Source organism: Aotus nancymaae, unplaced genomic scaffold (genome assembly GCF_030222135.1).
Source record: "Aotus nancymaae isolate 86718 unplaced genomic scaffold, 86718_ANA_hifiasm-v0.15.2.pri h1tg000040l, whole genome shotgun sequence".
Taxonomy (NCBI): Eukaryota; Metazoa; Chordata; class Mammalia; order Primates; family Aotidae; genus Aotus; species Aotus nancymaae.
Genome location: NW_026988454.1, coordinates 24,834,635 through 24,859,878, shown reverse-complemented (window position 1 = coordinate 24,859,878; position 25,244 = coordinate 24,834,635). Strand labels below are relative to the sequence as shown.

General features: G+C 39.4%; 1 protein-coding gene across 9 annotated transcripts in view; it reads right to left on the bottom strand.

The window, feature by feature from the left end:
* HIVEP2 (HIVEP zinc finger 2) overlaps positions 1-25,244 on the bottom strand; it is a 195,095-nt gene that overhangs the window by 126,775 nt on the left and 43,076 nt on the right. The window contains exon 2 of one of the 9 annotated variants that reach the window (XM_064360615.1): positions 24,721-24,795. The exons of 5 other annotated variants lie outside the window; for them this stretch is intronic. The gene's annotated coding sequence lies outside the window, so the exon portion shown is untranslated. Of the gene's footprint in view, positions 1-8,174; positions 8,966-20,407; positions 20,427-24,720; positions 24,879-25,244 lie in introns of those variants that run through there. 3 more of the 9 variants (XM_012474382.3, XM_064360619.1, XM_064360618.1) reach the window with 3 other exon arrangements.

Genomic DNA, 25,244 nt, shown 5'->3' with positions numbered 1-25,244 from the left:
ATATATGTCTAGTTAGTTTTAATCAAGAATGCCCTCTTTAATTATTTAAGTTTTACTAGGTGACCAACTAAGTAACTAAGACCAAGGGAAGAAAATATGGCCACAATATAAATCAGTATTTCTAATGAATACCACATGACAAATTTTTATTTAATTCTCTAGAAAGTAAATAATGTAATATCATAGTTCAGAATTGAAATTCCTTTTCCAGAACATTTCCATTCAACACTATTTAGGATTTATACAGCTTGTTGCCCCCCTGAAATGTTTTACTACCAAAGTCCAAATTATATCTCGTTCCAATGTATTGTGTATAATTATATACCTTTGGTTAAATTAGAGAAAGTAAAGAAAAAAAAAATCAAGAGTTTGGCAGTTGAGCCATTCATACTCCTCACCTGACTGACCTTTTAATTCCAACATGTGAAAGACCCTAGAAAAGTTAGGAGATCTCCCAAGAGCTTAGCCTCCTGAGACTACACAATTGTCCCCAAATGAAATACACTTGTAGAAGAGAGTGGAAAACAATGAGGGCTATAACATGGGCTTGTAAAAGTATTTCAACTATTCTTTAGCTTTTGTGATTAGAAAGATGCATTCCTTAATCATGGAAATGCAACTGAAAGAATGCAAAGGCAAAATTTCCAAAGAGGTACTGGGATTAAGTGTGTGTGTCTTAACACGGAGCCCAAAAGGTGATGCAGCCCTCTTCCAATATATTACTTAACTAATCCTCATGAACGTATTTCCATGATCGATTTTTATAGGAGTAGAAGCAATCTTGAAAGGCTTGACAACTGTCAGGCATGTTTCTGATATCATTTAAACTTCTGATGCAGTAAATTGTCTCCAAAAACTCTGTCAAAATCCACATGACATTGGCTTCAGTACAATGAGAAAATGATGGAAACAGAGTGTACTCTAAAATCACGTTAACACAGACTCATTAATCACTGCATTGCTAACAAATGTTCCCGATTTCAACATGTATTTCAAAGCACAGCTCTACACCCTTCTGTATACATAATTTTCCAAAATGATTCACATCTAAGTGGCAACAAATTTATACATCCATTACGATAACAACTGAGAATACATTTTGAGACAAGTATTCAGACTTAGAGTTTCTCTGGGTGTGAATTTATGAATTCAAAGCCTGTTTCTCGCCTTACTGGTGAGAGCAGCTGAAGCAGGAAGGGATGGTGCCGGCAGCGGTCAAAAGCCGTCCATAACCTCATGCGAAGTCAGTGGCAACCCTCTCCAAGTTCCATATGAGACAAGCAGGCACTGAAGATGACATCAGGAAGTACAGAGTGTTTTCTGTGCCTCCCCAGATGTCCTGGCAGGAGACAGGCTTTTCCCAATCTAAGGGAAAACCAGCCAGGAAATGTGTCTCAGTTGACAGCCCCAGATCACAACTTCTGAGTGGTGATAAAAAGTGACTGTAGGGACACTGAGAGGCCTCTCTGCAATCCTGCTGGGACTGAAGGCACCGCGCCTCATCATCCTAATTACAGAAATCCTAGGGTTAGAATGGAGATGGGGCTCCAAGGTGAGGCCACAGTGTGGGGCAATGACCCTTGGACTTGAACTCAAAAGACCGGATATCTATTTCTGGCTCTGCCACTCATGAACTGTGTGGCCCTGGACATGTAATCTAACATGTCTGCTCCTCTATTATGTTATTTATAAACTTAGAAAAAGTGAAACATATATCCTCACTATCATATGGCTTTTGTAAGAACTCAATGAGACTATGTGTTCAAGAGTCATTGGTAAATTACGAAGGCCTGAGAAAATGGAGATTTCTCACTTTATGGAAGGGCACATCCTTTATACTGTAGGCAATCGGTAGTCAGCGAAGCTTTTAGATCTTCACAGTAACCTATTATATATGATGTTTTAAAAAGTTGAAGCTTGCAGTGGAATAAGGAACTGAACACAGAGTAATTTGAGTCAGGAGCTTTTGAAGAAGAACATGGATGGGAAGAATATGGCTGCTGAATGTTGAGCACAGGGTCAATAATAAATAAGAGATGATAGTTCTCTGAGTACCTGTTAGAATAAACTCCATCCTCTAACTTCTTGAGCCCTCCACTAGCACTGCAAATTCAACCCCATTATCCTCTTGACCTGCTCCTTCTCTATCTCAGACTCAGATCCCCACTTGCTAATGCAAGACCCCCTTCTCTCATTGGTTTTCACTTCTTCACAGCTGCTAGAGTGGCTCTTTGCTCTCACGTTGACTTTGGGTTCCTGATTCTCAACCATCGCAGGCCGTCTGACTTCAGCTGTCTGAGCAGCTGCAGATCACACAGTCAGATACTTCATTAACACCCTTCACAGGCTTCCATAGTCTCTTCTCCAGGCAGCCTTCCAGCCTCCTTCTGACCCTCCCATGCCCCTCTCTAAACATGGCTCACCCACAGGCTATGTTCTGTTTCCCTGGTTTAAATTGTAATCCCAGCAAAAGTCACTCAATAGTGCCACCTGGGCTGTGATTGCTGACTTCCAATAAATTCTTTGAGGACCAAGACTATGTCTTCTTCATATTGTATCTACAGGGACTAGCACAGAACCTGGCATATGGAATACCCTCAACTGAGCACCTATTTCAGTGAATGAAATTGATAATCTGGAAACTCTATAATTCATCTCTCCTATAACGGTACTTTTCTTGGCTTTCACCTACCCCCTCACTACTCCTCTTAGTCATCTTTATTAGATTCTATTTTCCATTCTGTCCCCAAAGCAGGAATATTTCCCAGGATTCTAAACTCAGCTCTCAAGATTCTCTCTTTGTTGTCTCTCCAGCAGAGAACAGTTCCCACCAGCAAACACAGTAGAATGTCAAGACATTTCAGATATTCACCCTCACTGGGACCCAAATTCAATCCTCCTGCCAACAACCCCACAACTTACACCCTCCCCCAGAGGGTGAAGCCATACCAAAATATTGACTCCAATGAAAAGGAACAAAGGTCAGAGAGGAATCGGACCCTCCCAGTGGAGAGAGCTGAGCCTCAAGTGGGACTGACAGGCAAGCCTTTGCCACCAGACACAGTCACCAATGTGTCCTACATTGATGACAAAGAAGCCTCTCTTCTCAGGGATCACTGCTTGCCTTTAAAAGTCCAGGTTCTCTGAGGCCTGGGAGCTTTATACCTTTAAGGGCATTTAGTGTCCTCTCTTTCAGACAGTCTTCCACCTCTGAGAAAGCTTTGCTTACAAAGCACTTCATTACAAACAGGGAAAGCGGCCCTAGACCTCTGAGACCCTAGCCCAAACCTGCCCATTTGGCCTGTGTGGCCCAGGCTGTCTTCGATCAAGTCCCCAGGCAAAGTTCAGTCTACAACTGGGTTCTTCCTGGAGTCCTTTCATCTGTCAATGCCCCGGCACAATTTGAGGCCACAATCACAACTGCAGGTTCCTCACACCCCTATCTTGACAGAACAGTAATATAAAATAAAATGTGTCTTCTCCCCAGCAGTTCTGGCCTCTATTATTGGAATTTCCATTCCTTGAACCACTGGGTTCAAATGTAAGGCATCTTTGACATCGCTAGCACTCAGTTTGGATCAAGCATGAGACGTCACTTGTTTTCCCCATACTAGACTCAAGTTTCTTGAGGGAAGAAGTTTTTATCTTATGCTTTATGGTCAAAATGCACAGATCCTTTTTCATGGTTTTACTATATATTTCTGAACTTTCTTAAGCTTGTTCCCTTAGGAGGGAAATAAATTCTTTATTGGACTATGCCATGAGGCCTTATGAATACCTCTCCACTCATAAAAAACTAACCTAAATAACAGAAGGAAATAATTTTGGATATGGCCTTACCCAGTTCATACAGGAGTCAGGCTGTGATTTTACGGAAAATGAGGCACTTGTGGGCAATTAGTTATTTAAATATCTATCAGTCATCATGTCAATAATTTTTAAATGTCCAGTAAAAAGTCTAAAAGTTTGGAAAGAGAACTTTTTAAGAAAAATTCTGCAGCAAGTGAAGTAATTCCAAGAAAAACGCACCTAGACAACTAGAGCAACCGGTTTTGAGACACCGTAAGAATGGTCCTACACATGTTATTAGAGTACATTCCTGTGCATCCTTTAGTGCTGAGGCAATCAGATAGTGTCATCTAACTTTAGTGTCATTAGAAGAATGCCTTTAATAAAAATTCTTGGACCTGAGTTCTGTCATCTGTATTTGAAAATATGGTCTCTGAGGTCCTGCTTTCAGCTGTCAGGATAGTTAGACCTCACAGATCTCCTTCTCTCGTAGAAAATATATCTTCTCCCAAGTAAAAAGAGTAGGAATAAAATACTTCCACTAAAATGCATTTATCTCTATGTACTATGCCTCCCTTGAGATCTGTGTCTCTCGCTGAGTTCCCAGCCTCATGTACTATGACAGTCCTTTCTAAAAGCCACCACTCAACATGAGCTGCTAGTCCTGCTGACTCAAATGATGACATCTTGTTATAGAAATCTGAGTGCCTCATGGTGGATCTACACATCAGTTACTGACAGCCACTGCCAACCTCTGTCACAGGAAGATTAAGATAACACAGTCAAATCTGTAAACACTGCCCTAACTAATTATCAGAGTTTGTTACCATTATCAGGGCTGCAGGAGAACTACCCAGAGTCACCACACTGACCCCTGACATCATACATATGAGGTCAGAGTCTTTCAGCTCCTAAGCCCCAGCAGACAAGCTCCAGTGAGCAGAGATTATCCTTAAGCCACTGTCAACACAATGTGTAATTTTGAGTATAAACCCCATCCATTTATTAGGCCTCATATTCCTCACCTGTAAAATGACTACAGTGAAGTATGAAACATCTTAAAACTTGTATAATCATTAAGAATAATTCCTAAAACTAAAGAGTCATCAATACCGTTAACTCACTGATTACATAAAAAAGAAGTGGAAGAGGCAGGGTGCAGTGGCTCATGCCTGTAATGCCAGCACTTTGGGAGGCCAAGGTGGGAGGATCACTTGAAGTCAGGAGTTTGAGATCAGCCTGGCCAACATAGCAAGATCCCGTCTCCACTAAATAAATAAATAAATAGCTGGGAGTGGTGGTGAGCACCTCTAGTTCTAGCTACTCAGGAGGCTAGGGCAGGAGGATCACTTGAGCTCAGGAAGTCAAGGCTACAGTGAGCTATGATCATGCCACTGCACTCCAGCCTGAGTGACAAAGTAAGACCCTGTCTCTATAAAAAAGAGAAAGGAAAGGTGGGGGTAGGGAGGGAGAGTAGTGGAGGAAAAGAAAGAATCATATATACCCTCCCAGAATGAGCTTTAGCAATGGGTCATTCATTGTTCTGACACTGTCAATTAGGTATCTTCTTAATTTTGAGAGTTTTTCTTTATCGTTTACATAATGCTGGTGTAATGTACCTTTAAGAAGGTAAAATTAAGTGTTACATTACCTCAATGTTTTAGACTGGTTTTTGGTGTTAGCTTCACTCTCCTAAACTCTGCAACATAACAGGAAGCTTAGTGAAAGGGCCACATATTAACCAGGAAACTCTATCAGCTGCACCGACCAAAGTTGATAAACTAATCACCCATACTACATTCAAATAGTCTGATCATCCATAAGTAATAGAAGTGTCTCCATAGAAACCAAGTGCACAGTAAAATCTGCTCTGAGTACAGGATCTACTTTAACAAAAAGACTTCACTTCAAGCCAAGATTTTGCTCTAACTTAGGTTTACACATTATCATACACAGGTATCATTAGATATCACTCCTTTGAATTTCACAGTCCTGAATATCACAAAAAGCTCTGCACATGGAGAGAGAAAGGGGTGGGGGGAGTTTTGGGAGAAAAGATTTGCATATGTAGTTATAAAAATACCAAAGCAGATTCCATGCTAAGCTCTGCCAAAAAGAGAACAATTACTGTTGCCCATCAGCACTCAGCCTTGAAATTATATTCTCTTCTCCAAGCAGAAGCAGTCATCAGATTATCAAAACGAGGTTATCCTGACTAAATTCAAATAGTTCTTATATGGAATAAGCACAATGCAATCAACAGACAAGCAGCTATTTCCTTCCCACACAAACTATAATCTTTTGTGAAATATATTTTTAATGAAGAATACATAACCTCCTACATGTTTACCTCTGCCCTCACACTCCTCCACATAAAAGCACACACACATTTTAAAGAAAGGGAGAAGAATTTTATAACTTCTAAAAACATCCCTTACAATGTAAGGCAAAGAACAGTAACATCTGAACTAACCCTCAAATATATTTTTTTCATATAGTGTGATGCTTATGAAAGTAAAGCTAGTCTCCAGTGCCTTCTCAGGGAAAGTACAACGAAATCGACATAAACAATGGATCTCACCAATATTTTAATAATTCCTTTCTAATTAGATGCATCATGAAGGCTTAATTCATTCAACTACTAATGACTCAAAACTCACAGAGCTCTGAGTTGAAGCTTCTGCAAATTTCAAATTATAAATTTCTTGTCATGAATCATCCTGCTTATTCAAGAAGCAAGTTTTCAAAAGGAAGGTTTTCTTTGTAGGTGATGTTCATAGTGACAGTCATTTTTCTTTCTCCTTCAATCCCTTGAATTTTAAATGACTAAAATTGAAACAATATGACTTGATGGGTGAAACATTTTTGCCATTAGGATAGCTGATTTGAAATAAGGCTATAAAAATAATTTTGAATGTTCACGCCCACTTAACAGAATTGTAAAGCAGACAGAAGTTTCAAAATCTCTTTTTTCACTAGGACTTTTTTATCCTACACACAATATCTGCTTGAGGGTACTGGATTCTGGGATGTATCTCATAATTTGGTTTTTAGGAGGCAAACCATTAAGAAATTAATTACAGTGACAAGTAGCCTTGGTAATCTCTTACATTAGGGGAATATGCCTAGCCGGGCGTGGTGGCAGGGGCCTGTAATCTCAGCTACTGGGGAGGCTGAGGCAGGAGAATTGCTTGAATCAGGACCCGGAAGGCGGAGGTTGCAGTGAGCCGAGATAGCGACACTATCTTCCATCCTGAGCTACAGAATGAGACTCCATCTCAAAAAAAAAAAAAAAAGGGAACATGCCTTTGTTCTGGAAACAAAAAATGAATAAAACTTGGTATGCCAAAATCAGTAAGTCTCTTTTAAAAAACAAAAAAAAGCCTTAAAAGATCACAAAACCAATTTTGCCTAGGTGTGTGAATGATGTAACCCTTATACTTAACGGTGCATTAATTTTGTCTAATTGTCATTAAAAAGAATAATAATCGCTGAAAAGATAGACTAAACAAACATGGACAAACCAGTGTTGTTTCATTCAAACCTAAACTACACCCCATCAGAAAAAAACCTTGTCTCCTTAACGCAACACATGGTCAAAATTACTTTTGCGAACAAAGTAGCATAAGGAAAGGATAGAGACAGGAAGAGGAACAAGAGGAAGAGAAGGAAACAGAGGAGTTAGGAAGACGGACTAGGAAAACAGTTTGGGAGACAGACACTCTTATCCAAAAGCAAACGTAGCTGCTAAAAGGCTGGTGACTAAATCTCACTGCATCCAGTTCAGGAACCTTATTCACATGTGTGTAAGAAAGAGGTAGGGAAAAGCAAGACAATGAAAAAACACATTTGTGCATTCAGTTATAATGCATTTTCACACACATACACAAATGCACCACTCTGCTCCCCAAAGCATGCTGATAAGAGGTGCAGGTTAACTTTAAAAATCACCTCCAGATAGACACCCAAGCATATCGAGATGAAAAACAACACATCCTACATGTCACTAGGAATGCTGGCACACCTTTAAATTCAAAACCTCTGTTTTTACACAGGATTGTGATAGTCCAGTTGCTCATGGACTAATCTAACTGATTTGGAAAAGAAAATCTTAGCTAACTGAAGAAAACCCAATGCCTTCTCCAGTGCACCCCATGGAGTTACTCCGTGCAGCCTATGGCAAGGTTCTGACTGTCCACTTCTTTAGGTCCAGGAAATGCACCTTTCCCCACACACAGCCACGGAGGAGGGCTAAGAAACAAACTGAGCCAGAATTGCCGCCGTTCACAAAAGGAATTCCCCCTCCCTTCCCCTCCTTCTCCCTCCCCTTTCTTCTCTGTCCCTCCCCCATCATCGCTGGTGAATAATATCACTCTGCTACCTGCCTTGAGCAACACCATGAGTCCCTGTCTTCAAGCATTCAGGGAATTTAACAGCCTGGAAATTCCTGTTGTCCATTCGCTGAGGTCACAGATAAAGCTAAACAACAAGCCGTGGTTCCCATCAATCATAAGTCACTCACTGATAGAATGTATGGTAGGAGACCTGATGGAAGCGAGTCACCAGAGAAAATACCCACTGATGACGCATATCCAGGCATAAAAATAGTTACAGGGCCCTCAAAGGGATTATTCAACAGCCTACATTTAGACTTTCTTACAAGAGACCTGAAGTCAACGTGCTGCAGTTAAGTGGCTGGAGAGAGTTGAAGTTTAAGCTTCCTCAACAGACATAACCACAAAAACCTGTTTTAAATAAGCTCCACAATAACAAGCTGTTTGGTAAATTTTAACACAACTTTATAAGCCCTAAACAGCACCACCAACTATCTTATAAAATGCCATACAATCTTCTATTTTATCCACTTTCTCCCTCATACAACGATTTCTCGTTTTCAACTCGTAGTCCCCAAGTGGTAATATTTAATCAGTCCAAAGAAATATAGCCTTAGCTGCTGTCAAAATAAACTTTCGGAAAACGACACAAATTGCTCTCTGCATCTATATCTTTATAAAACATACTTTTAAGTAGAATAAAGCTTAATGACAAATTTCACTGAAAAAACTGACATTTTGCCCACTGTATTTGCAGTTATCTTTTTCATGAATTGGTTTGATCACTTAGAGAAATAATTACCACATGTATTACATATACCTACTAAATATGGTATCTTATACAAAGTAGGTATCACTACTGTTTGACAAATGAGTGAGTGAATGAATGAATCAATAAATAAATCTTATGTACAAATATTTGAATTGGGCAAATGACAAATAAGATGTTAACTAAGACTGAGATTCTGTTTTTTTTTTTATTTTATGAGGAGAAAAACAACTTTTTACATGTGTAACAATTTTAATAGTTTTCAAATCATCTGTTCTCTTTTCCTCCCACTAAAACATATGCATAGCTACCCTACAAAGCAGGTCGTTCACAGAACTTTCATATCAGAGAATGCTGGATTTTTGCACATATTTATATTTGAATATCTAAAAATGTTCCCTTCCCAGTTTGCCTTAAGCAAATGTGCTGACACAACGAACAACGAAGACAACTGGCTATGACAGAACCCAAAATTCTGCCTCAGAACTTGAACACTTCCGACTTGCAACACCCTATTTGTTAGTCTTATTACAAATCCTTTCCTCATTTGGACAGGTTTCCATTGTTACCCAGTTAATTATTAGCCATAGAAATTTATCTGTGATAGAATGTATCTCGGTGCTTAACGTTATTAACAATCTTGCCCACACAAACAGCAAAAACCTGTTAACAACACTGCTCTAACTTTTGAAGAACATGCTTATGGCTTTATTGTAGAGAGTAGTTCTCCAGTGAACAAGTAGTTAAAAAGATGACATTTTTCTTCCTGTCCTGGTAGGTTCTGCATCACCTTCCTCAAGTATGATAACACTGCTATAAATACAGGTGCAACATATTTTTAGTACTAAGATTTCACAAAGCATTCACGTTTCTCTCCTGTGCATATGTGTCAACAGTATGTGGCCTAGTTTAAAGAACCTAAATGGAAATGTTCGCTGGTGCCCTCTAGTTGATCATTGCTAAAGCAATTTTGAGGAAGTACACGTGTATCTCCATCACCCCACTCATAAATATTGCAAAGTTCCCAATTAACATTTGGTCATTAATTCCTGACATAAAATGTGAAATAAAAAATGAAATTTAAAAACTGTCTTATTTCATAAGGTTTCATTAGGCATTTTTTTTGAAAATGAACAATAAAGGAAAACTGAGAAACAGAAAAAAACCTAAAAGATAAGATGAATCGTATCCCTATTTGCCAAAGAAGAAAGAATGTATTAATACTTAATATTAACTCAGAAACCAAAAATGTTTCACTAATTTTACCATAAGATAGCTCAAAATCAGCCAAGGCACCCTGAAATGATCACATGTCACCCTGCTGCAAACATCTGACAGCTTTCAGTTATGGTGGTCTATGCTGGTCAAGTCTGAACTGAAAATTCTCAGATACTTTTCAAACAATACCAACATCCAAAGGAGACACTATTTCAAATTGCACTGACATGTTAACTAACAATCCAGAGATCACTATTGAATCCCCTAAGAGGTTATTTCCATCAGCACTCCTAGTTTTAGTAATTCCGCACCTGTTAAATTTACTATCAGCAGAACCATTGTTTTTTGTTAAGAGAAAAATGAAACTTCCTTATCCTAGATTAGAAACTATGCTATCGTTATAGTTATTTAAATCTGTGAAATCATTTCCTGCATTGTCTCCTGTAATGAAGAGGTTAAACAAACCACTGCTGAAAATTTAAAAATGTCAAAATACATTTCAGAGAGTAAGTGTTTTTATCTTTTTGAAATCTCAAACAAGGCAATCACCTGGTCACTAAATTTAGAAACAGGTTATTTAATTATCTGGAAAGAACTGAGCGAAGGGGAGGATATAGCAAAAGGGTGATGTAGCAAAAACAAAATGCTTTTTCAAATTAGTCTCTCTAGAAACAATATTTAAATTCATCCCCCATGCCACTAGTAAAATACCATGACAATAAATCAATTTACATGTTTTAACTATATTCAAAAAATGGGAAAATGCATCCCTAGTTCACTATCCTACGCCCAGTCAAAGACAGATAAATCCCATTTAGACTATAAGGTTAGTCCTCTCCTTCAGTCTCAGTATCATGATGGATTCTGTTTTGTTTTGTTGTTTTTTTTGAGACAGGGTCTCACTCTGTTGCCCAGGCTGCAGTGCAGTGGTGTGACCACAACTCACTGCAGCCTCCATCTCCCAGGCTCAAGCAATCCTCCCACCTCAGCCTCTCAAGTAGCTGGGACTACAGGTGCATGCCATGTTAAGATGGGATCTCTCTACATTGCCAGGGCTGATTTCAAACTCTTGGGATCAAGCAATCCTCCCATCCCGGCCTCCCAAAATGCTGGTTTATCAATTTGAGCCACTGTGCCCAGGCATGGATTCTGTTTTATTTTTAATTTTTTAAAAATTACATCTTTAGATTTTCTCATTGTTTAATCGTGACATTTTTCATTTAGTAAATAAGATTGCTTCTTAAATATTTCATGGGCTTATGTTCAATGACGTCATTATCTTCATTTTTTTCCCACCCAGCAATGCACCTACAAGAGTACGTGCACACACACACACACACACACACACACACATATTCAACCTTTCCCTTATGCCTGATCTCCTCTGATGAGGCCAAACATTCAAAGAGCCCAGGGTGTACTCAAGAGAGTCATCCTTAACACCTCCTCAAACCTCAGCTCCCTTATCTAATCGCCAAGCCATGACAATTTTACCAAGTTACCTCTCTTTCTTGTCTGTCTTCTAATTCCACTGCCATGACCTTAGTTTTACCCTTTAGCACAGTGCTTCTCTCAGGGAAATACAATAATAACTACCCACAGTTCTCCCACTTCCCTCAAACATGGCCAATAGTGAGTTGTAGAAAACATAACTGTGACTATAGTACTCATTCCATCAAAACCCTTCAATGGCTCCTAGCTGTATCATACAAAGTCCTGTCAGAGATCACCCTACACTATCATAATTTTTCATTTCCATGTTTGAACTTTCTATTTGATTTTGAGTTCCTTAAGGTCAGAGACTGTGCTGTGATTACTGCATCTCCAGCTCTCAGCAGACTACCTGGCACTTTTGTTGAACTAAAGAGGACTGAACAACAGGACACTGCATTGACATTTTAAACTCCTGATGCAGCCAGGCATGGTGGCTCATATCTGTAATTCCAGTGTTTGGGGAGACTGAGGCAGGAAGATCTCTCGTAGATGGAGACCAGCCTTGGCAACAAAGCAAGACCTTGTCTCTACAAAGAAATTAACAAGGGCTATGCACCTGTAGCTCTAGCTACTTGGGAGTCTGAAGCAGTAAGATGACTTAAGGAATTCGAGATTATAGTGAGTTGTGATGGCACCACTACACTCCAGCCTGAGCAACAGAGCAAGGCCCTGTCTCAAAACAAGCAAACAAACAAAACTCCTGATGTGGTCTAGCTAGACTAGATAAAAAGAAAGCATGGCAGAGTAATTCTCTTTAAAATCAAAGAAAACTGAGTTCAACAATAGTCCTGTCACATCTTAGCCAATTACATAACCCATCTGAACCTTAGGTTCCCAATCTGCAAAATGGTGTTATGGCAAATGGAATAGCATCTGTGTGTCCGCTACAATAGCTCACACCTATTGAGAAGATGCTCAATAAATGGCAGCTATTATTATGTTTTAGTGATTTCTGCTGTGCAATTATATATATGTATATCAGACATCAAAATGACCAATTTTGGTGCTGTGCACTAGACAGGTATCTATATATCTATACTGTCTAATACTGTAGCTGCTGGCCATAAATGGCTCTTGACACTTGAAATGTGGCTAGTATAACCGAGAAACTGATTTTTCTATTTTAATTAATATAAATTTAGATACTTCATGAGACTGGGTGGCTATGGCACTGGACAGCACAGACCAAATTAGCCCTGACATCGATGGAGTCCCCTTTAAGTGTCTATCATTTCCCTTTCCCCAGAATCAGTCTTGTTTACAAGGATTCCAGGCCAGTGTTAATTAGGGTCTATGTCTTCATTTTTGTTAATTCGACACTGCCTGTTTTGTTAAAGTAATCAGACCTACATGCCTGTATTTTTCACTCTCTTTGCAAATTAACTCTAACACTAGTAGAAGGGGCTCTACATCAGTAAAACAACCCATTCTATTTAAGAAATTTAGCCCTGAAAGTCTGAGAAGATCAGATAACAGAGTTCCATAGAGAATCTTTCTCAAATAAGCTCCTCCAAAACTTTGTATATTTACAAAGTTAACTCAGTTCAGCTTTCACTGTGTGTACTTATTTTCATGCACTTGCTTTGCACTCCAACATTCTAAAATTCATTGAAGGTAGAAACAGTCTTGTTTTGTTTCCTTGTACACGTGTTGAATGGATTATTACCAGTCAGAGAAACAAATGAAGAATACAGGCCACGGAATGGAACCCCCAGCACAACACAGAGAGACAGATTAGAGTGGCAAGTGCACAGGATCTGGATCAAAAAAGCCCACTTCAAATCCCAGCTCTGCCATTAACATTCTATGAGGTTTGGAAAAATCACCTCACCTCTGATTTGTTAAATAATGGTAATACTAACCGCAACTACTAAATATCCTACTAATAATCTAATGAGATAAATCAGACATACAAATATTAGGGCAAATAGTGTAACTGAGAAAGCAATACAAATAACACTTAACTTTCTACCTTGTATATTACTTGTATGTTACTACAAAAAGTAATGTCCCATAAATATGAAAAACACCATGTATCTGTCTTGACAATTTGGATAAATGTCTATAGGGAAAGATCAATTTTAAAATAATTATAAGGATGATTACACTTCCATTTGTAAACTGTAATAACAGTCATTACCTGTGGTGTACAGTCTTTATCTGACATCAAGGTAGAATGTTAAAATACGCTTTGTATATATGACCTGTCTCCTTAATTATACCTGTGCTGTATGGACAGGGTCTGCGGTCTTCAAAAGTATTTGGTAATAATAGCTCACTTTTGTTGTTCGTTTTTCAGTTCACAAAGTACTTTCACTGATATGCTTAAAGTTCTGTTCAGGACAACTCCCAGATAGGCTGAGGATTTTATTATTTTCATTTTGCAGAAAAGTAAAGTAATAATGGCATCAGTAAGTATAACCATCAGGTTAATAACTCGAAGTCTAGAGCTCCTGTTCTTGTACTCAGGGAATTTCCTACTGTTCCCCATTTCCAAAGAAGAATCCAGATTGTGTTCATGTGTTCTCACATTAAGAATTTTAGCAAAATACTAGCCATTACACTGTACATCTATCTCATGTTACACATGTATGTTTACATATAATTTAATATTGATTAATATTAATATATAATTTAATAATTTTAAAAAGTATTCTCACCCACACTCACGTAGCAGATCCTTACAGAGTGGGTATGCCAGGTAGTGCAATCGCCATTTATGGATAAGGAAATTGGAGTTTGGAGAGATCTCAACTCTTGACTGTGTCTTCGTAGAGCGATGGAGATGAATGATCTGTGCACCGGGCTGTGTATCTAGATCTACTACCAGCCAGCTGAGTAGCTTGAAATGAGTCACCCAACCTCCCTGGGCCTCAACCTCCTTCTGTGTAGAGACTTTTAGTCACTCACAGATACAACCTAGCTATTAAAACTCTATTATCAGGGATGGGCGTAGTGGCTCATGCCTGTAATCCCAACACTTTGGGAGGCCAAGTCGGGCGGATCACAAGGTCAGGAGATCGAGACCATCCTGGCCAACATGGTGAAACCCTATCTCTACTAAAAATACAAAAATTAGCTGGGCGTGGTGGCACACACATGTAGTCCCAGCTACTCAGGAGGCTGAGGGAGGAGAATTGCTTGAATCTGGGAGGTGGAGGTTGGCAGTGAGCCCAGATCGTACCACTGCACTCCAACCTGTGCAACACAGAGAGACTCAGTCTCAAAAACAAACAAAAAAAAACCTCTATTATTCTGCAATTCAGCTAATTGGACAACATTGCTGAGACACGGCCCCCGATGGTCTAAGTTCTTGCTGGTTCTTTGTCCTCTCTCAAACACTGTAATGCATCTCACAATATCTCTTGCTTCACAATCAAAAAACTGGACTTCATTAAGGAGTTCATTCTGTTTGTTTGTTTATCTTTATAGAGCCTTAGGCCTTGTTTATGCCCCATTTATTCTTTGATCACTTAGCTATGTTCAGCTGGTAAAACATTCCCTAGAAGAAAGGCTAGCTGAGACAGACACATGCAGGCACAGGGGTTCCAGAGGAAAAGGTGTGCTCTCGCCTGACCTGGCCTCACTGCGCTGCCTACCACACTTTCACTTTGAGGATAGGAGATGCTTCCCTGTGTTGATGGGTTTTGATATCTTTTACATTTTTATCTTTTTAAAGAAATAGTACAAAACCCAAGAGTGATAGGAAAGACAGGCTCTTGCATGCGGGTCCAGGAACAGGGTCACAACAGATTTAAAACTATTCAAGTGTCCCAACTAAGAACATGTCCACCATAAAGAAGGGGCAAGTCCAAAAGAACTCGTGGCTAAGGGCACCTGGCTAAAAGTAGGGACTCATGTGCACAAATCCACACATACCCTCTGCTGGCATGGATAAAGCTCTTCCTACATCCCAGCTGAGGTGCCAGAGAAATAAGCAACCTGACCCCCAAAGGGCCTTTGGAGCCTGGCAGTAACCTGAGCTGCTCTAGGTTATTTTTGCTGATGGCTAGTGGTTCTTAAAGGGACTGTGTTCTAAGTACACATGTCCAGACACAAGATGCAAATCAATGATAAGACAGATGTGACTGACCTATCATCATGAAACAAAGTCCATAAATGCATATAGTAAACGAGAAGACATGTGAGCAAATATTTTAATGACCTTTCAAAAAGATCAATCACATATCCTGTGATATAACATCAATGGCTTAATAAAAGGCAATACTGAATAACAGAGTATTCTATTGGTGTAAAATGTAAACAGCAGGCATTTTCTCAAGGCTTTGTCTTCAGTCCAAGCCTGCTACTAAAGAAGGGAATGGGGAGTCGAGAATACATATGGAAATGACTTCCAGGACCCAGCTCTAAAGTTATCATCCCACTTAAATGCTCGCTACATCTCTTAGAAGTATAATCATTCCTTCGTACCAAAAAGGAAAGTGGAGCTAGGTGAGGCTTTGTAACATACTCAAAAGTTACATGAAAGATGGGTGCAAGCCCCTTCCAATAATGTATATGGGAAAGGTGAAATTTCAAAAGCAAATATCCTATTCAAGAAACCATTCTCATGAAACAATTAGTCCTTTCATTCTCTATCCCACATCCCTATATTGGCCAGGCAGGAACTGGAATAACCCAGTAACAAGGAAAGTGGGACCTGGAGTCACAAACACCCAGGCTTGTAAACCTTTTCCACCACAAACTTGCTAAGTGACCTTGGGCAAAGCGGATACATTCCCTGGGCCTCAGTGGGAGTAACAGTGATACCTACATGGTCGGATTGTTTAGAGAGAGGTCATCATATGTGTAATATTTTTGGAATGGTGCCTAGCACAAAGAAACCCCAGAGTAAAACTATGGCTCTTATCGGTTGTGCTAGTATTTCTAATTCAGAAAGTGTGCAATTCAATTTGCCTTGAAAAATTTGATAATATATAATCATAAGAAAAATCATGTAACAGCTAATTATCAAGTAGGTACTTCACAGATACCATTTCTGGTGATCACAATTTTGCCAGGCAAGGGATCTGACTCCCCTTTGCAGATGAGGGAACTGAAATTTACAAAGGTTTAGTATCTTGCCCAAATCACAACCAGCAAGTGACAGAGCAGGGACTTTAATTTAGGTCTCACTTCAAAGCCTGTACTCCTTTCTCTCAATCGAGAAATAGCCAGAGAAATGGCATGAAGAGCAGTGGGAACAACCCTCTATTCTATCCAGTTCTATTCTACAACTTGTTAACTGTGCCCTAAGGTCAGTTGTGTAACCTCTCTAACCTGTTTCACCCACATTTTTCGGGGGGACGGAAGCCTAATCTCTGCAGCATGTTATCCATCCATTATTGGTTTACAGGTAATTCCACAGAGAATGATAAAGTACTCTGTAACCCTATTTAAAATATATTCTAAGGATTCATTTCTGAGCCATGGCTCTTCAGAAATTCACAAGCCCTGTATTATATAAATCATGATAAAACCACACAAATGCATAAAATCTTATAGTTCATAAAACATCTTCACAAACATTCGCTCACTTAATCATCCTAACAACTCAGCAAGGTAGCTATGTGCCTGTTTCTCAGATGATGAAACTGAGGCACAAGTTAAGTCAATTGCTTATAGTCGTATAATCAATAAATAGTAGACGTCATCATTTTAATAGCTGGGTTTTATGCTATCCTATCTGTGTTTCATCCATTGTATTAAGTCCAGCTCTGGAAAAATATCAGCATCTTTCTAGTATAACCTGCTATATTCTGTAATATATCAAAGGATGGCATCCCCTTCTGTCTTTCAGGTACTATCTTTTACATGTGTTGCAAAATATAGTTTTAATTAATTCCAACATTATTTCCTAACACAGCACAATACCTACCCAAGAAAATCAGTCAACAGAATAACTTCCCAAAGCTTGAGTGTTCAAAGGCACAAGGGCCACATCTTACCCATCATTTCATAGCATGGAGTACCTTACGGCACTTAGGAGTAGATGTTCCATGAATTAAATTGAATACAACTGTAACTTTATAAAATTATGTCTCTATTTTACATAATAATTTATAAAAACTTTAAGGTACTTTTAACAGGGAACTTAACAACAGAAGTTACGTTTCAAGAATGCATTTATTGAGTGTCCAGCGTGTCTTGCACTGCTCCAAGTGCTTTATGTTTACTACTTTATTTATGGAAAACAATTCTATAGGTAGGCACTAATACTATTTTTTATTTTACAGATGAGGAAACTAAATCAAGTTAACTTGGTCAAGGGTACAGAGCTAGTTAGTGGTAGGTCAGTCATTGGAACTCAGGGTCTCTGGCATCCACAGAGTGTGTTCAGAACCACTCTGCTACACTGTCCCCACTGATAATATGCCAGACACCATCCTCAGACCTTAATTCATCTTCACAACAACCCTGGGAGCAGTAGCAAATCACCTTGGAGATTGAAAGTCGCCTTGATAATTCACTGGCACGAATTGGTATTCAGGAGAAAAATTAAGTAATCCAATTTAATTGTCCTGCCCACGACCAAAAATATCACAAGTAGCACATCCATCACATTACAATTTTAAAAGTTGTTGGAAAAATAAACCTTAAAGCTACATTTTAATTTTAACACTTGAATTTTAAATTCATAGCCAGTTTACCTCTTCTTGAAACAGTATCTTTTGATATGTTTTCTGTGCAGTCTCGTATACTTAACATTGTTTTTGTTTGTAATCTTACAGTTGTGATTCTATCTAGTATCCATTGAAAATTTTTAAAATAAAAAGCAATAAAAATCTGATAGAAATTTTTTTTCAGGACTTCAATTCTTGTCTCTTTTCTTGCTTTCATCTTATTTCTCATCTTTCTTCTTTTGTAGTTTCCTTTGTTATTTGCTTTGTTTCCTGGTCAAATGATGTAGGCTGGTAAGCATAGCAATCTTCCAAAGCTACACGCTTAACAGTAGGTTCCTCAAAGTTAAGTCTATGGACAATCCACATCATTATCTCCGAGGCTGGCATCCCAAATCTACATTTTTCAGCAAGTTGCCAAGGTGAATTCTCTACATACTGGGATAAATCATAAGATTTTCAGTCTGCTGATTCCTGTAAGTGGTTCTTCCATTGAACCACTTTTTCATTTAGTAGTGTGTATGTGCTAGTTTTATAAAAACATAAACTTCGCTCTCTAGACTTCAGCTGAGAGTGTCACACAATATGGGACATTTAATGTACTAAATTTAAACCAAAGATTTTAACACACTTTATCATTTATTTCAATGTGTGGCAGCCAGAAAACACAACTAGAGAAAAGAGAGTGAATCAAACCAGGCCTCCAAAGATAATGGCTTAGGAAATGCACCCAACCTGCTTCATTTGAGTTTACCAAAGCAACAGATTTTTATTTTGGGTGTTTCATTTTCATGTGAAACCTGACCATCTGGATCTCTCAATTAACCTTCATTATTAAAAACTACCTTATTGAACCAACTAATGGCCAATGTTTGAGGAAAAATGCTCAAATAAAACTTCATCGGAAGTTTTCATCTAATAGAAAGTATTTAGTTACTAACAATGCAAGAGAAAAGCTAACACTTAAAATGTGACTTTTTTTGAGATGTCGCTTGCTTAAATGTTTGATTGTTGCCCATAAAACCTGACAGGAAATTCAGATTACTGTATGCGGGTCGCTAAGAGAGGATACTATAGTCAATCTTGTCACATCAACCTCCTTCCTAAACTTCACACAGTGTTTGTTCTTCAACCTTATGGAGACACCAGTTCCTCAGTTCCAGCAGTTCACCATCTTCCTCCTCCAGGTTTCTTTCACTATGGCCTCTGAATCCCACTATTAACCACTTTACCCTTTGTCTCGCCAGCATCCCAACTCATCTGACACCTTGCCCTTCATACCCATCCTAAAAAACACTCAATTTAGTTCACTGCTTTTTCTGTCCCCATATAATCTAGAGGGGCTGAGAAGAAGCACCAATTTCACAGGCTGAGCTACTTCTGCAGAGCCCTCTGAACGTTGGCCTTCTCATTCCAGGACGCTCTGCTTGGCGCTCTGCCATTTCCTCTAGAGACAATTCCAAGTGTTCCCCATTTTTGTCAATATTACCCAGTTTTTCCAGATAAACTTGCCTTCCACTTCACAAAAATAATGGAAAAAAAACAATGAATTTTTCAAAGTAAATTATCCTCGATGTACAGTTTCTACCCATAAACTTAGTAGCATTCCTCCTTCTGCCCCATCGGTCCTTTCTACAGCTTAGAGCACTCTAGCTGCTCCAGGATTCTGCTCAATTATCATCCTTCCTTTCTATCATCTACCTTTCCCTCTCCAATGGCTCTACTTGGTCAGCATATATAAACAGGTTCACATTGATTCAGAAATGCTCTCTGGGTCCTGCTTCTTATTCTACCATCTCACTCCTCCTACACACAGCCAAGCTTTCTTGAGGTACAAGGTATGATTATATTGTTCTTTTCTCTAACTCCTCGAATATAGTTCCTGATAGGTCCTCAATAATAATTCCCATTGTTTTAAGATTGATGCTGAAATTAGAGAAGCCAAATAGAAAGGTGGAAAAATATTTCAGCAGCCGTTTTATAAAAAGAGAATATCCAACAGCAAAAAAACAAAGGAAAGGGGGCTCAACTTTGTTAAACACCAGAGAAATAAAAATGAAAATTACAAGGGTACACCACTATCTAGCCATCAGAATGCTCAAAATGCAAAAGATGAAATACTACAGCAGGGTAAAGACAGTTAGGACCCTCATGGATGTTGGAAGGGGCACAAACTGGCATACCTGCTTTAAAAAGGCACGCAGTAATAACTGCTAAAGTAGAATTCATGGAAGCCCCATGATCTAGCAACTCCACCCCTAGGGCTGCACCTGCAGAGATGTACCATAATATTCATAGAGGCACTACTTGTAAGAGCCAAAGCCAAAAGTAATCCAAATTCACCAATGACAGAATGAACAGATTACAGTACATTCATAGGATGGAATTCAATACAGTAATGAGAATGGATGATTGTTACATGCCACAACATGAACAAATCTTACTGACATACCATGGAATGAAATAAGTCAGACACACACACACAAAGCAGAGCATATGATTCCATATATATAAAGTATAAAAGCAGGCAAAAGTGATAGATATGGTGTTAAAAGTTAAAACAGTAGTTCTCCTTGGGTTCTAACATTAAGAGATGTGCTCTTAGAATGCTGATAATGTTCAAATGGTGAAAATCCATCAAACTATCTACATCCTTTTCTTTATATATATTATATTACACAATTTTAAAATCTGGTTATACGGATTCATCCTTGAACCACTTCTTATTCAAAACACTCTTGACTTCCTTCTCTGTCTCACTCTATAGATGCTAACATCCTGAGGCCAGGGATTAATCCTTGTCTGCCTCTCTCTATAGATGCTAACATCCTGAGGCCAGGGACTAATCCTTGTCTATCTCAGCTTCCCTAGTTCCTATACAGAGCTTAGGACACACCTGTTCTCAACAAATGATTCTGGATGAGTGAACGACCATGGCACCTCAGCCTCACCGATTTTATTCTCGTTTATGCTCTTGACTCTGAAGTCTGCATTTTCGGCCTCTTTCCTGGGCTCCAGGTCTTGATATCTACCTATAGACACTGCAGTGATAACAATCTGCCCTTTATTTGGAACAGGCTTTGAGTCAGGAGCTTTACCTATCACAGACAGCCTGCACGTTAGTAATTATTACCCCTACTTTACAGACCAGGAAATCAAGGATCCCAGAGGTTAAGTAATTTACCTAAGAATGCATGGGTGATAAATTGGAGAAGTAAAATTGAAACTCAGGTCTTTCTTATCCCAAAGCCAAGGATCTTTCCACAGACCACACATGACCACAGATACAACAAATCTAAAATGTAGGTCACACAGGCTGGGAGCAGTGGCTCAAGCCTGTAATCCTAACACTTTGAGAGGCTGAGGCGCATGGATCACCTGAGGTCAGAAGTTCGAGACGAGCCTGGCCAATATGGCAAAACCCCATCTCTACTAATAGTACAAAAATTAGCATGGGGTGGTAGTGCACGCCTGTGGTCCCAGCTACTCAGGAGGCAGAGCCAGAAGAATCACTTGAATTTGGGAGGTTGAGGTTTCAGTGAGATCGTGCCACTGCACTCCAGCCTGGGCAAGAGAGTGAAACTCTATCTCAGTAAATAAATAAACAAATAAATAAAACTGAAAAATTGAAATGTAGGTCACTGCTTTTCTCAAAGGCCTGCTCATCTTCCTCATCCTGGGCAACATCATCACTACCCACCTTGTCACTCAAGCTGCAGTACTGGGAATCGCCTTCAATTTCCCTCACCTTTCACACTGACCCAGCCTCTAAGTACTATGCCAAGTTTGACAGTCCATCCTGTGCTCACTATACCGCAGCATTAATTCAGGCTTTCATTTTTTTCTCTTGAATGGTACTGTAATTGTCTGTATACCACGTCCCCCAAATGCAGGCTTGCTTTCATCTGTATCATTCTTGTGATGCTACCTGAGATGTCTTTGTGTGATGCTACCTGAGATGTCTTTGTAAAATGCAAATCTGAGTATGTCCCTCCCCTTATCTACAGGACAGAGTTCAAACATAGCAGCATGGCATGCCCTCCTTGACCCGGTCGTGGCCAAACTCTCCAGATCCTTCCCTTATGATTCTACTCCTCCTCCTCCTCCCACCCTGTAATCCTGCCATGTGAAGATTTACTGCTCACAAATGCACCTCACTGTTTCCATGTCTCTGGGTCCTTTTATGCCAAGGCTTTATCTTCCTGGAATGCCCTTTCCCATGCTGTCTACCAGGCAAATTACCACCCATCCTGCAAGCGGTAGCTCAAGCATTTAGTCCTCTGTCAAACCTCTCAAGTAAAGCTGCTGCATTGCTTTCATGTCACAGCTAAGCTTTGTGCTTCGTTCTCTCACAGCCCCTTTCATAATGTATTGCAGTTTTTACAGTCTGCAGCCTTCACTTCTAGACCATTAGCTCCACGGGGACACATCTCCGCTCTTCATTGCACGCTCAGGCCCGCACACAATAGTCAACAATACTTGAACAAGTGAATTAGTAAATGAAACCAATTGTATGTGTACATATAATCTTAGTTGCAAATAATTTATTTTTAAAAGCAAATCCCAAGAGAATGGTCCAGGCAGAAACAATGAGGCAGGACTAGATCATTTATCTTTGTAAACTCTACGAGAGTGCAGCTCAAAGTATAAGGCTGAAAACAACATTTAGCTGTTGTGTGTCTGCGGGAACATAGCATCCTCCTCTCCCAGGCCTCTCATCAATAATCTCCTCCTACCACCACCGCAGCCATCTCTGATCCTGGGCAGCGGTTAAGTTCAAGGGTGAAAGGAAAAGGGGTGAAGATGTGTATTGAATAGGCTATTTCCTGGATCCCTAGTCTCTGAAGCTAGTGGAGACAATCACTGATACTCGATCTCAAGCTTTATGTGGAATAAAAATGGTCTAAACCTTAATAGAGATGATTCTCAGCACTAACCAGGATAGAGCAGAACATTCCATTTATCTCCTGGATCGGCTAAAGTAGAACAGAGCAAAAATAAACATTTTTCAGATTGTGCTCTCATTTCTAAGATGCAGGACAGGAACGTGGGCATATAAATAGTCAAGTGGTGATACTGTCACTTCTGAATGAAGAAACTAAGCAAGGGACTGGTGGAATTGACAAAGATGAGTATGGCTGCAAAGCACAGTGAGAGAAGAAACTTGACTGAGAGTTGAGCAAGAGGCTGAGAAACAGCAGGCAGGAATATCCACTTCACCAATCGCTCCACGGCACCTCGCCACCCCAGGCCACACGGTACTTAAGTACAAGGCAGGACATCAGATGACCTACCAAAAGTACTCCTTGCACAGAGGAGAAAGCTGACTACAGCTCTCGTCAGCCCCTACTCTACATGAAGGCTACAATTAAACAGCTCTCCCTGGAATAAGACTGTGGAAAGAAGCAGGCAAGTGTCCCCTGAGACACACAGAAAAGCAGTAACTATGTTGACATTCCTAGAAGAGAGAGGGAGAAGAGCATTTTTTTTGCAGTTGCATTCTTTAATTGCCTCTTCTGGCTTCCTTTCTGGAGAGGGAAGAGAGGTGGGTGATGGCGGCTGGATCACGTAAAAGACCAGAGCGCAGCTGATGTGAACCTCTATCGGCCCTCCTTGCACAAAGACCTTATTATAATACATACATAAAAATGCGTGGGCAAGTCTTGGAGGGTTGGGTTTCCCCCCCCAAACTCACTCCCAGCCCCGTGCTTTGAATGTAGTTGTGTATACACACCCTCTGACAGAATAGGTTCTTCATGTTGCCATGGAGCTGAAACCTCTATAGTTTAGATGGAAGGATCACAGTGCTTTTATACTTCTAACAGCAGAGGTAATAATCACTGCATAATATTAACTCCACTTGTATTTCAGATTTTCAGTTGCTCATCTTCGTGTTCTACATGAACTCTATGTGTATTTTTTAACTTACTCCTTGTAAAATTACATGGGAGCTGCTAGCAAACGAAATCTTGTGTTTGTAAATCAATATGCCAAAACTTGGGTGCATTCATGACGTGTGAGTTTTCCCCACCCCGCCCTTTCTAACAGAGAGACTGTGATCTTATCACGTCAAGGGGAGTTTATGAGAAATGCAAAGTACAAATCAATCCACAGCTAATAAATATTCTGTGAAACACATAAAACATCCCATAACCAGAAACTATTTTCTCTGACATGATAAACCTAAAGGTTATTTTTATTCTGATTATTTTTCAAACAGGTTTCAAGAATCAAAATCATATCTAGAACACTTTTGCAAACATGGATATGCTTCTGCAAGTTCCTCTCAGATCTTATTTCAAAGCTTAGCTATTACCCTATTGTTCAGAAATCAAATAAAATATTCGAATGAAAGAAAAACAAAGTGATTTCCTAGCACAATCTCAATGTCTATGCTGCCCCTTCTTTCAGATTTTGTATCTCCTGTGAAATCAGTAATTTGACTTCTACAAAATAAAATGCAAAGGAGTTAAATAAAATAATTTTGATTTCCTACCTGGAAATATGCTTTTGGTCCTAGTCACACATTCTCATAATCTTGAGCCTCAATGTCTCAGGTAAATTCGCCAATCTGCTGACAAGAAGTTTTGTATTATGACTTCTCCTCCCACAATGCATGCATTACAACTTGACTATGAAGATGACCTTCATCTTAACCAGAACAGCAAAACTGAATCTAGCAGTTTGAAAAATGAGAGTACAAACATGCGGAGGAGGGAGAGGCAAAACAGGTGGATAAGATGATGCACTAAGTTACGTATAATATTAGTGCTAGAGTGCTCTGCAAGGTGAAATCTTAAGAATTAGAAAATAATTTATGAGCAATAAAATAGTGATGGCACTAGATTATAACCCAAATAATAGAACAAATATCCATGAGTCCACACCAAAGTCAATCAATCAATCAATCAATAAAATACGTAGATATTTCCTCCCTTGAAAGGGTAAAGCTTAATTCTTCTCCCCTTAAATGTAGGCTGACTTCCAAAAATAGAACATAGAACGAGAAAAGCAGTAACT